Source organism: Schistocerca americana, chromosome 9 (assembly GCF_021461395.2).
Source record: "Schistocerca americana isolate TAMUIC-IGC-003095 chromosome 9, iqSchAmer2.1, whole genome shotgun sequence".
In the NCBI taxonomy this organism is placed as follows: Eukaryota; Metazoa; Arthropoda; class Insecta; order Orthoptera; family Acrididae; genus Schistocerca; species Schistocerca americana.
In genome coordinates, this window is record NC_060127.1 from 15,175,310 (window position 1) to 15,188,519 (window position 13,210).

The following is a 13,210-nucleotide window of genomic DNA, read 5'->3' on the forward strand; positions in this document are numbered from 1 at the left end:
TCAGAACCTGCTAGTGTACCAGATCCACCCACAAACTCTACACAAAAATCAGCAACTGTTCACAAGAAACGTCAGAACAAACGTTCCTCACCGGACTCAAAATGTTCTGCCACGGAAAAAAAAAAAATCCTACGATGTGTTCTCATCAACAGTGAATAAAAGTAGGGATGAGGATATATCTATGCCCGCATCTCGTGGTCGTGCGGTAGCGTTCTCGCTTCCCACGCCCGGGTTCCCGGGTTCGATTCCCGGCGGGGTCAGGGATTTTCTCTGCCTCGTGATGGCTGGGTGTTGTGTGCTGTCCTTAGGTTAGTTAGGTTTAAGTAGTTCTAAGTTCTAGGGGACTGATGACCATAGATGTTAAGTCCCATAGTGCTCAGAGCCATTTGAAACATTTTTTGATATATCTATTTTGGAGAGTATGTAGGCGAGCCATTCAAAAAGATTCAAGATAGGAGAACTAGGGCTCCGCTTTGTCATGGCATTTCAACCATACCTTACCAAGCTGAATGTGGAGGAACAGGAGGTACATTTTCTCCGCTATTCCTTCTTTAATTTGTAAATTATGCTGGTTCACAACGAACAGTTCAACATCATGCTGCTCATGCATATAATCAGACTGACTCCATCAACTCGCCCGCTAGTAACTATCAGCAAACTACTCAACAGAGTTCATACCCTTCCCCCAGCGCCCCCCCTCCCCCCCCCCCCCCCAAATAAGGAACAGCAAGCCCCAATATTCTCCTGTGCGAATGCAAATAAATCAAGATGGTGATAATCAACTGATAAATTCATTTCCTCAAAATTAATGTTCAAGCTTATCGAATTTTAGGTGCCGTATTAAATTGAATGTGTTAAAGACAGGTCACAATGTTATAAAATGTAAATAATTGTGAATAAACCATTTTATGAACAAAGCTTATTGTCAACAGTTCTTGCTTTCATGCGCAGTACCTCAAAGACGCAACAACAGCCTTGTATACATCCGTAATGAATTTTGAAATGGAGGTATTGGAGAGTCTGTATAGATACATTAAAGAATTGTAGCAAACACCTGTCGTTAAGAAATGACGAGTAGTCGCTAACATTTCCCTGGGCGATATTGCTTCTCGATATTCCTGCGTTATGTAATGTCCAGTGCAACATGGATTGATAAACACTTGCTGTAATTGTAACAAAATTCTCGTATCCACATGAGAGATGTAAATCTCGCATTGACGAGTTACAGGCTCCTTCCGAATATCTTCCAGCTAGAAAACTTGCAATGTACCCTCTCGTCGTTTTCGCCCTTTTTAGTAGTTCATAGTATGCGCCTGCCATTACCACAAGAGCTGAAGTGGCTGAACTGTCCATATTGGGTCAAAATCGACAAATCAGTAAGAAACACTATATCTGATCCACTGTACAAAAAGTCTTACACTTCAGACCTCTATAAAAATGTTGTAGATGTCGCAGGTAATTTGGAACAGTAGACAAAAAGACCTGCAACATGTGCCTACAACTTGTTACAAGGGAAACGTCTGTCTACTATAGTCGTGATAAATAGACTCGGTCCGAACAGATCGCGGGAGGCCCAACGGTACCGACCAACCGCCGTGTCATCCTCAGCTGACAGGCGTCGCTGGATGTTGTCTGCACACTGGTCTTCCGTGTGCCGCTTCTCCACAAGGTCTGGGTGCACCGCGCTTGCCAACAGCGCTCGGCACACCCGGGCGGTGACCCATCCGAGTGCTGGCCCATCCTGACAGTGTTTAACTTCGGTGATCTGACGAGAACTGGAGCTATCACTGTGGCATGGCTGTTGACCTGCTAAATAAAGCTTGGTTGTAATGGCTATGTTTGTGACAGTGCCACCTGAAACATCGTCATATTAACGACATTTTCTTGCTTTTTATGTTGAGTGCTTAAAGATAACTACATGTATATGCATGTTTGCCAAACATTCGCCGAAATATTATCTATTATGACAAAAGCTGGCCAAAACATGACCTATTACAAAAATGTGTTAATATGAACTTATATGCACAATAAGAATACATTTTTCTGCGTTAAAGATCCTGGTTCCATGCATAAATTGTGGTAAAATTCACACTGAATTTTGGAAAAAAATATAACTTGTCATCAGAATCAGGACCCTAGTGGTGACAGTGCTGGCTGCGCACATACTACCTGAAACATCCCGTTCTTTTACTGGGTATTGGATATAGTAAATCGGTGTTTTTCCACACCCTGGTAAACGATATGGTATTTTTAAGACTTGTGGACTTCAGCCTGAAAACTGATTCGATGCAACTCTACAGTCTCGTGTCCTACGCAGGTGTCTTGCCTCTGCATTTTACACACAATTATTTAATCCTAGCACGCTGACCAGAGTTAAACCCGTCCTCACACAGGATGTGTTTCTCATCGTGAAGTTCACAAGACATGATTTCTGTCAGTGTCCTCGGTGGACGGTTGGAAGTTAGCCGCTGCATCACCATCGGGATTCGACCATCGATCAATGGAAATGTGTCGGCTCTTTGGGTGAGTCACTATGGAAATGTGTCGGCTCTTTGTGTGAGTCACTATGGAAATGTGTCGGCTCTTTGGGTGAGTCACTCTTTTGCTACAGTAGGTCGATGGTCGTCTCCACAGACGCCGTCATCGAGGTGGAGGGCGCCGCCGTCATCGAGGTGGAGGGCGCCTAGAAACGTGCATCGCGCCACGGACGCAGGCGTGACGTGTTGCTCATCGCGATTTGCGACTGCAGCTCTCTCCAGCGGCAGTTGTCACCTGTAACTGGCTCGCAAATGACGAGTGTAAATTTCATAGAGTGGCTATACGTCCGCTGTATTTGGAAGCAAATGAAATACCTGACCACCAATTTATCCGTAGTCAAGGACGTCATCTGCTGTGTCACTCACTTTGGAATACACGAAGGGTGTAGCCAGAGGGGGAGGGGGGGGGGTCCATGAGGTCTGGATCAACCTTATCACGTACATGAAATTATCACACGACCTAGTTGCCGTTTAGTGATAATGAAAGATACTCTCATTTTCAATCATATGACGAAAAAGGGATACGCACTATAATCAGCTAAGGTAACGATGATTTAAATTATCTAAACATCGGTAGCAGTATCAGCTATCTGCCATCGCTATTGTAGCGGAGACCAATTATTGGTCTTGCTTGGTTTCAGTTGTTGTTTTGTTCAGTTCAGTTCTTACTTGCTGTTGAATTTAATGTACACCGATTAGCCGAAACGTTATGACGACTTAACACCGTGGCGTTGGATGCCGCCTGGTGGCGTTGCCAGCGCGTGACACGATATAGAAAAATAAGTAGGTGGAGCAGACACGGACGGACCACCACCCTAGAGAAGATATGGGCTGCAAATGGGGAACTCCACTGAGATAAGCGACTTTGACAAAGGGCACATTATTGTTACGTAGAGCCCGTGAACGAGTATCTCGAAAACGGCGAAGCTGATCGAATGTTCACGTGCTACTGTCGTGAGTATCTGCGGAAAGAGGTAGGACAGTGAAACCACCACTACTTGCTAAATGGTTCGCCATCTGCGACTCTTCACGAAACATGGTATTCGGAGGCTTCTCTGCTCTGTAAAGTAGGATAGATGGTGGTGATCTGTAGCACTTCTGACAAAAGAGCACAATACTGCTGCACGCACAAGTGTTTTGGAGCACACCGTTCATCGTACGCTGTCGAACGTGGAGCTCCGCAGCAGAGCATCCCTACGTCTTCACATGTTGGCTAACGTACATCGTCAATCACGATTACACTGGGCACGAGACCATAGGGATTCGACTGTCGATCAATGGAAACGTGTCAGCTCTTCAGCTGAATCACGTTTTTGTTACACTAGGTCGCTGGTCGTGTCCACATTCTTCATCATCGAGGTGACTCGATCATACTGTAATGGACGAGAAAGGACCTTACGACTCACACGTCCTGTTCGAGTACCCCGCTCGACACGGCATCATCTTGCAGCTCGCTTTCAGTTCTGCCGTTCCTATGTCGACCGGCAACTCTGTCACAGGCGAAACGTGTTACTCTCAGACGAGGCCAGAAATCCCCCGACGCAAGGTGGTGCCAGTGCTTCTCTGCGGAGACCTATGGTGAGTGATACCTGCCAAATGTTGTCCAGGAAATCGACAGATTTCCAGGTTTCTGTGATGCTGTGGGGAGGCTTCAGTGTTGACAGCCATACGAATCTTGTCCACGGTCGCCTCACCGCCAGGCAGTGCATCGAACAGATCCCATTGGACCGTGTGGTGACTGTTACATATGGTGGTGACCCTGAATTTCTTCTAATACCATGGCCACGTGAACAGGGATATGTCGCAAAGCCTGGACATGGATGTAGTGGAATGGTCGATGGTGAGTCCCAACCTAAAGGCCATCGTGAATGTGTGAGACATGCTTGACAGACGTGTCCGTCGCCGTCCTGTTCCACGACATACTCTCCAAGAATTCTCGTTGAAGAGTGGGAACGGATACTCCACATTGGCCTCCGTAGACTTGAACGGAGCATGCCAGGCAGTGATAAACGCTCACGGAAAGCGTACACGACACTGTTCAGGTCTTTTTGTGGAAATAATGGAGGATGTAATTATGTTTCGTTGTGTACTTAATTTGTGAAAGATAACGGTATAAGTTAGTAACATACCCAGTCCTCAATCCTTGATCTTTGGAGTATGGCAGACGTCCGAAGTCATATTCCCCTAATTCTTTTGAGCAATGTGTAAAGAGTGTAGAACAAAGGAAGTATAAATCTGTAAAAGGTAAAAATAATAAGATTAAAGAAGGAACTATAGGGAACAACTAAAATTATACGTCGTAAAACATTAGCAGGGTACAACATTAGCCGCGCGGAGTGGCCGCACGGCTTGAGGCGCCATGTCACGGATTGCGCGGCCCCTCCCGCCGGAGGTTCGAGTCCTCCCTCGGGCATGGGTGTGTGTGTTGTTCTTAGCATAAGTCAGTTTAAGTAGTGTTTAAGTCTACGGACCGATGACCTCAGCAGTTTGGTCCCTTAGGAATTCACACATTCTTTGTTCAATATTGGAAGTATAAAACCTAAAAGGTATGAAACAGTGAAATTACATAAGTGGAATTACGTGAGGCTACTAAAATTCCAGGGAACAGGATGCGACATTTGCGGGCAGTTTTTACCGTCTCTACGCTAGGACGGTGTTCGAGCCGCTCTCTTCTCACTGATTTGGGATGTTGCTCATAGCCGGCCAGTGTGGCTGAGCGGTTCTAGGCGCTTCAGTCTGGAACCGCGTGACCGCTACGGTCGCAGGTTCGAATCCTGCCTCGGGCATGGATGTGTGTGATGTCCTTAGGTTAGTTAGGTTTAAGTAGTTCTAAGTTCTAAGGGACTGGTGACCTCAGATGTTAAGTCCCATAGTGCTCAGAGCCATTTGAGCCATTTTGTTGCTCATATGGGCGTTTGGTCGAAGTGGACGACTGGAAGAGACGTTCCAAGTTTCTTAAAAGTGTACTGTCAAGAAAGTCGTGCTTACAACTTAATGTACTGCAAGGCTGTTGTAAACGATGCGTAAAAATCTGTTTCTTCCAACATCGTTAGTAAGTATCTCTGTGTCATTGTGAAGCGCATCCAAATGGCTGTCAGTGGTTCCAGGCGAGTGCTGCGTTCTGCTTGAAACTATTTCAAACGTCCTGGCTGCCTGTCGGACCGTGAGTTTTTGAACAGGTTTCACATTTCTATCCAAGCTAGTTTGTGTATTGTTTGGCACCCACTGGAATCTCATTCGGCAGGACGACGGCTCAAATCCGCATTCGACCTTCCTGATTTAGATTTTCAGTGATTTCCCTAAATCAATACAGGCAAATGCCGTGCCGGGACGGTTCCTTTGAAAGGGCACGGCCGATTTACTTCCCCATCCATCATACAGTCCGAGCTTGTGCTCCGTCTCTAATGACCTCGATGTCGGCTGGACGTTACAACCCGACTTCCCTTCCTGCGCTGAATTTCGACATTTTTGTGTGGTTTTTGTTTTTCCCGGCATTGGAAAATTTTTAATAACTCACGGGCACTCAGCCAGATGGTTTCGTCCACAACGTGATATTTCGGCAGGCTAACTTCTTGCAATCTTCAGGCATTCCTGACCGCTCGTTCATCACAAACGTCTGAAGGTGGTAGGAAGTCAGCCTGCAAAAATATCGCGCCTTCTGCTCAACGCCAAACGGCTGAATACTCAAGAATTATTTCAACAGAATCGTAGTTTTTCATTCACGCGTTGTTTCAAACTGAAGCGAAAACTAGTCTTAAAACCTGTACCTAAATTTGTATTACGAAACTACACTGAAGCGCCTAAGAAACTGGTATAGGCATGCGTATTCAACTACAGAAACATGTAAACAGGCAGAATACGGCGCTGCGGTCGGCAACGCCTGTAGAAGACAACAACTGTACGGCACAGTTGTTCGGTAGGTTATTGCTGCTACAATGGCAGGTTATCAAGATTTAAGTGGGTTTGAACATGGTGTTACAGTCGGCGCACGAGGGATGGGACACAGCATCTCCGAGGTAGCGATGAAGTGGGGATTTTCCCGTACGACCATTTCACAAGTGTATCGTGAATATCGAATCCGATAGAACATCAAATCTCTGATATCACTGGGGCCGGAAAAAGATCCTGCAAGAACGGGACCAACGACGACTGAAGAGAATCGTTCAACGTGACAGAAGTGCAACCCCTCCGAAAACTGTCTCAGATTTCAGCGCCGGGCCATCAACAAGTGTCAGCGTGCGAACCATTCAACGAAACATTAACAATATGGGCTTTCGGAGCCGAAGGACTACTCATGTACCCTTGATGAATGCACCACACAAAGCTTTACACCTCGCCTAGGCCCGTGAACACCTACATTGGACTGTTGACGACTGGAAACGTGTTGCCTCGTCGGACGAATCTCGTTTCAAATTGTATCGAGCAGATGGCCGTGTGCGGGTAGGGAGGCAACCTTATGTACCCATGGACCCTGCATGTCAGCAGGGGACTGTTCAAGCTGGTGGAGGCTCTGGTGTGGGGCATGTGCCGTTGGAGTGATATGGGACCCCTGGTACGTCTAGATACGACTCTGACAGGTGACACGTACGTAAGGGTCATTTCTGATCACCTGCATACATTAATGTACGTTGTGCATTCCGACGGACTTAGGCAAATCCAGCAGGACAATGTGATGCCCCACACGGCCAGATTTGCTACAGATTGGCTCCAGAAACACACTTCTGAGTTTAAACACTTCCGCTGGCCACCAAACTCCTCAGACACGAACATCATTGAGGATATCTGGGATGCCTTGCAACGTGCTTTTCAGAAGAGAGCTCCACCCCCTCGTACTCTTACGGCTTTGTGGACAGCTCTGCATGATTCGTGGTGTCAGTTCCCTCCAGCACTACTTCAGACATTAGTCGAGTCCATGCCACGTTGTGTTGCCGCACTTCTGCGTGCTCGCGGGGGCCCAACACTTTATTAGCCAGGTATACCAGTTTCTGTAGCTCTTCAGTGTAGCTAGGTTCGAAATCACTGCTGACATTCCTCCTTTGTACACTTATGGCCATTTGCTCGTTTTCCTTGTGTCCCTGTTCCTCTATTAGCGTACTGCAGTTATTTGTACGTTGTTGTTGCCTTCTGATTTTCTGCAGCAATTTCATTGATACTGAATACCCGTTGCTTACCGCAACTTCTTTTGTAATAGTGATTTTCTTGTTCATCTCTTGTTCCCTAAATCATAGCTCGAAAATATGCCATTTTGAGTGTGACATAAACAGTAACAATGTCGGCACAAATAGGTTCTGTGTACACGCTACAACGATGGCTGCCCGCCTCTGTTGTAATCGTATATCGAGATACTCGATGGCTCCTTTATTTTCGAGCTCAACTGTGAACCTAATCCTTGCGTGAATAGCAGTCATTCTCACCGCTGTCTCATTAACATTTCTGTGACCTGCTTTAATTAACAAAATTGCGTTGGTTGGTTGGTTGTTTCGGGGAAGGAGACCAGACAGCGAGGTCATCGGTCTCATCGGATTAGGGAAGGACGGGGAAGGAAGTCGGCCGTGCCGTTTGAAAGGAACCATCCCAGCACTTGCCTGGAGCTATTTAGGGAAATCACCGGAAACCTAAATCAGGATGGCCGGACGCGGGATTGAACCGTCGTCCTCCCGACTGCGAGTCCAGTGTCTAACCACTGCGCCACCTCGCTCGGTCAAAATTGCGTCGTCACGTAGCGACACTATTAGAGAATTTTGATGGTTCGTGAAAATTTGTGTCCCAAAGTGTAAAGGAAAGTCTCAACCATTCTGCTAGGGAATTAATTTCCCCAGCAGAACTCTTCGAATTGGTGATACATCTTAACCTTTAAAGTTAAACAGTTGTACGAGAACGTCAGTTGTAGAACTTCCATTAATTCTACTATTTCTCTTGTAGCCGTTTTTTTTTTTTTTTATAAGGTTCGTAATGATTTCCAGTGACTCGCGAACTGGTATCTTTGTGTATAAATTCTCCACATCTAGGGAGGCAAAGATGGATTGAGCTGGTATGACTGTATCTTTATCTGCAAGCTCATACATATTTTTAAAACTATACTGCTAGCGAAGTATATAGGAGCGTTTTTAACCTTTGCGCCAGTGTAACGTTTATCGGAACATAAGGATTCAGTTCCTTGTTAGATATAACCCTCATAGATTTCTCCTCTTGAAGTTTTACTTGTGTGTGTGCGTGTAGCGTACGCGGATTCGTTATTGTATGCCGCTTTTTTTAAAATCAGAAAACAGAAAACAGAAAAACAGAATTTTGAGTTTCGCGTTTTCCTTGGATCTTTAGCTACGTCTTTAATACTGTTTTCAGAGAGATTTTTTTTTTTTTTTAGTTTTGTTTACATACTCTTCGTCATTTATATCTCGTTAACTTCTTATTCAAATTATATATACTGGGTGAGTCACGAGGTTTTCCCCCTGTTTCTGGAGGGCATTCCTTAGGTTATTCGGAACACAATATAGAAATAAAGTAATGGAGTCAGGTTCTTAATTAAGGAGCTACAGTAATTGAAAAACTAAGGAAAGTGGCAGTAAAAACTTCCCTTGTAGAATTTCACGATCAAAAATGCACATAATAATTAATTTAAACAATTTTGTAGCAGTCTCTTGCATTCAGGGTGAACTTAAAGCAAATGTTCAAAATTTCCTCCCTGTATTTGAAGACAAAGATTCGCACGGGAGCGAACCGCGCGAGTAGCATTTCATAATTTTACGTGCTTGTTCCTTAGGCTGCGGCATCGAAAATTCGTTGTATCAGTTCTTCTTGTGTTTCCACCTTAACTTCTTACACGATGTCTTTCATCCACACCCCCTAACGCAGTAGTCTAGGGGTGTTAAATGTGGCCCGCATCTCGTGGTCGTGCGGTAGCGTTCTCGCTTCCCACGCCCGGGTTCCCGGGTTCGATTCCCGGCGGGGTCAAGGATTTTCTCTGCCTCGTGATGGCTGGGTGTTGTGTGATGTCTTTAGGTTAGTTAGGTTTAAGTAGTTATAAGTTCTAGGGGACTGATGACCATAGATGTTAAGTCCCATAGTGCTCAGAGCCATTTGAACCATTTGTTAAATCCGGAGATCTGGCAGGCCAGTTGATAGGGACCCCGCGACCTATCCATCGATGTGGGAATTGCTGGTTAAGATAAGCTGTTACCCCATGGTGGAAGTGTGCAGGTGCCCCTAAATGTTGGAAGTACATGTGGCGTCTTGTTTCCAGAGGAACATCTTCAAGAAGCTGCGGTAAGTCTTCTCGTAAAAAGTTACTGTACATCTGACCATTTAAATTTTCCGGGAGAATAGACTGCCCCAGAAACTGGTCAGACACAACACCAAACCAGACATTGACACTGAATCTGCGTTGAAAGTGAGATACTACCGTGGCACGGGGATTTTCGTCTGCCCAGACACACACGTTGTTGATGCCCTCTCATGTAAAGGTTCCCTCATCGCTGAACATTAAGAAGCGATAGAGGTGGTGATTTCCATTTACACAGTTACAAAAGTGCAAACGGTTGACACAATCTTGTGGCTCTAAATGATGAACTTTCTGCACATGAAAAGGATGCATTCCATTCTCGTGAAGAATTCTACATACCTGAGATTGCGAAACGTTCAGTCGGGTAGCTAGGAGTCTTGTACTTGAACGAGGACTGCGCTCTGCTGAACTATGGATGTTTTCGTCTTCTCGAACGTCACGATGTCTTTCGGAGTGAATACAAATACTGGGAAGAGTACCAGTTTCTAGCAGCATTCGATATGTTCCACTAAATGTTTTGGCACTCGGAATCCCACGATTAGGATACCTACGGTGATGTTCGGCATCAGCAGCTGTCGCATTGCCACCACAGAAGCCCAAAATGTACACCATCTCTCCATACTCCTGCGATGAAAACTTGTACGGCATCCCAATCTGTACTGTACACAGCAGACAATAACAGTAGACAGTGGCTGCAGTATCAACAACGTGGGTGTTACGCAAACGTGCCACTCGCTGCCACTTGTCTACCTAAGACTGATGGCGTGTCCTGTGAACACGTGTGTAGCGCTCCATACACTGTGGCACGTTTCGGAACTCTGTTGCAGCTCCTTAATTATGGATCTGATCACATTACTGTATTTACATTTTTTGTTCCAAATAACCTAAGGAATAACCTCCAGCAACCGGGGGAAAGCCTCGTGACTCACCCTGTATAATGCTACTTTGATTATTATGGTTACTTCCTCACTTTAGCTGTCTTATGACTTCTGTCTTAATGTTGATTTGGGATTATAGAGTAATTCTTTAGAGATGAGAGATTTCTCTTCAACGGTTATGAGAATATCCGTGAGATTATCAGGTTTATCAAAGAACTCGTGTTTTTATGGACAATCCCAAAAAAAGCAGGTGTTGACAGATGTGAAAATTACCGAACTATCAGTTTAATAAGTCACAGCTGCAAAATACAAACACGAATTCTTTACAGACGAATGGAAAAACTGGTAGAAGCCGACCTCGGGGAAGATCAGTTTGGATTCCGTAGAAATGTTGGAACACGTGAGGCAATACTGACCCTACGACTTCCCTTATAAGATAGCTTAAGGAAAGGCAAATCTACGTCTCTAGCATTTGTAGACTTAGAGAAAGCTTTTGACAATGTTGATTGGAATACTCTCTTTCAAATTCTGAAGGTGGCAGGGGTAAAATACGGGGAGCCAAAGGCTATTTACAATTTGTACAGAAAGCAGATGGCAGTTATAAGAGTCGAGGTGCACGAAAGGGAAGCAGTGGTTGGGAAGGGAGTGAGACAGGGTTGTAGCCTCTCCCCGATGTTATTCAATCTGTATATTGAGCAAGCAGTAAAGGAAGCAAAAGAAAAATTATGAGTAGGTATTAAAATCCATGGAGAGGAAATAAAAACTTTGAGGTTCGCCGATGACATTGTAATTCTGTCAGAGACAGCAAAGGACTTGGAAGAGCAGTTGAACGGAATGGACAGTGTCTTGAAAGGAGGGTATAAGATGAACATCAACAAAAGCTAAACGAGGATAATGGAATGTAGTCGAATTAATTCGGGTGATGCTGAGGGAATTAGATTAGGAAATGAGAGGCTTAAAGTTGTAAAGGAGTTTTGCTATTTGGGGAGCAAAATAACTGATGATGGTTTGCGAGTGCGACATTCATTTCTCCAGTGACTTTTGCTACCGTAGTCCTGTTTATTTTCGTCCTAGTCCCTCTTTAACGACCATCTGTAAGAATTACTCAACACACACATTCGTAAAAGCTGGGATCTAAACAGCAGTTAAGTGTTACGGCGTTCAATACAACCCAGACTACCAGAAGCGGTTCGTTCGCGACGTTTTTCAACGGAACGATCGCTTGTTTCTTTCGTTGCACTTGACATGTCGCGCCCATTACTATAGATGATCCAAGGGCAATTAATACTGTTACAAAATTTGGAGTAGGAATTGAAATACGACAAGAATAAAAAAAAACCTTAGGGGTTTGCCGATGACGTCGTAATTCTGTCAGAGACAGCAAACGACTTGGAAGAATAGTCGAACGGAATGGATAGTGTCTTGAAAGACGGATATATGATGAATATCAACAAAAGCAAAACGAGGATAATGGAATGTAGTCAAAATAAATCATGTGATCCTGACGGAATTAGATTAGGAAATTTGGCGCTTAAAACAGTAAATGAGTGTTGTTATTTCGGAAGCAAAATAACTGATGATAGATGAAGTAGAGAGGATATAAAATGTAGAATGGCAATGGCAAGGAAAGCGTTTCTGAAGAAGAGAAATTTGTTAACATCGAGTATAGATTTAAGAGTCAGGAAGTCGTTTCTGAGAGTATTTGTATGGAGTGTAGCCATGTATGCAAGTGAAACATGGGCGATAAATAGTTTGGACAAGAAGAGAATAGAAGCTTTCGAAATGTGGTGCTACAGAAGAATGCTGAAGATTAAATGGGTAGATCACATAACTAATGAGGAGGTATTGAATAGAATTGGGGAGAAGAGGAGTTTGTGGCACGACTAGAAGAAGGGACCGGTTGGTAGGACATGTTCTGAGGCATCGAGGGATCACCAATTTAGTATTGGAGGGCAGCGTGGAGGGTAAAAATCGTAGAGGGAGACCAAGAGATGAATACACTAAACAGATTCAGAAGGATGTAGGTTGCAGTAGGTACTGGGAGATGAAGAAGCTTGCACAGGATAGGGTAGCATGGAGAGCTGCATCAAACCAGTCTCAGGACTGAAGACCACATCAACAACAACAACAACAACAAGATTTTTAAGTTTCTTTCCACATGTCATCTATAAAATACTAAATCTGTAAAACCGTCAGGCCTGCCCCTTACTCGTTAAACACGCTGATCTCCAAAACTAATAAACTAATTTCCTTGGGATTTGCGCAGGTAACTTAAGCGTAGTTTTGGCTCCGTATGGGCTCCATTTCATCAAAATGGATTACGGAAAAAAGATATCCTTGTATATTATAAAAATAGGTATGTTTCACATCTCCTCGGAAATCACTGGACCGATTTCAACCAAACTTGGTGCAGATACCACTTATCGCCTGGAAAGAATTGCTGTGGGGATAAGAACCACCTGTCTATCAGAAGGGGGGTGAAAAGGAAGCGAGAACTTCCAGGTTTTGTTGATTCA

At 44.6% G+C, this 13,210-nt stretch overlaps 1 protein-coding gene and 1 pseudogene across 2 annotated transcripts in view; one reads left to right on the forward strand and one right to left on the reverse strand.

Annotated features, from left to right (window-relative positions):
• The window catches only part of LOC124550914 (putative mediator of RNA polymerase II transcription subunit 12), a 456,906-nt gene that overhangs the window by 64,507 nt on the left and 379,189 nt on the right, over positions 1 to 13,210 (forward strand). The window lies entirely within an intron of this gene.
• Positions 1,688 to 1,806, reverse strand: LOC124551438 (annotated as a pseudogene).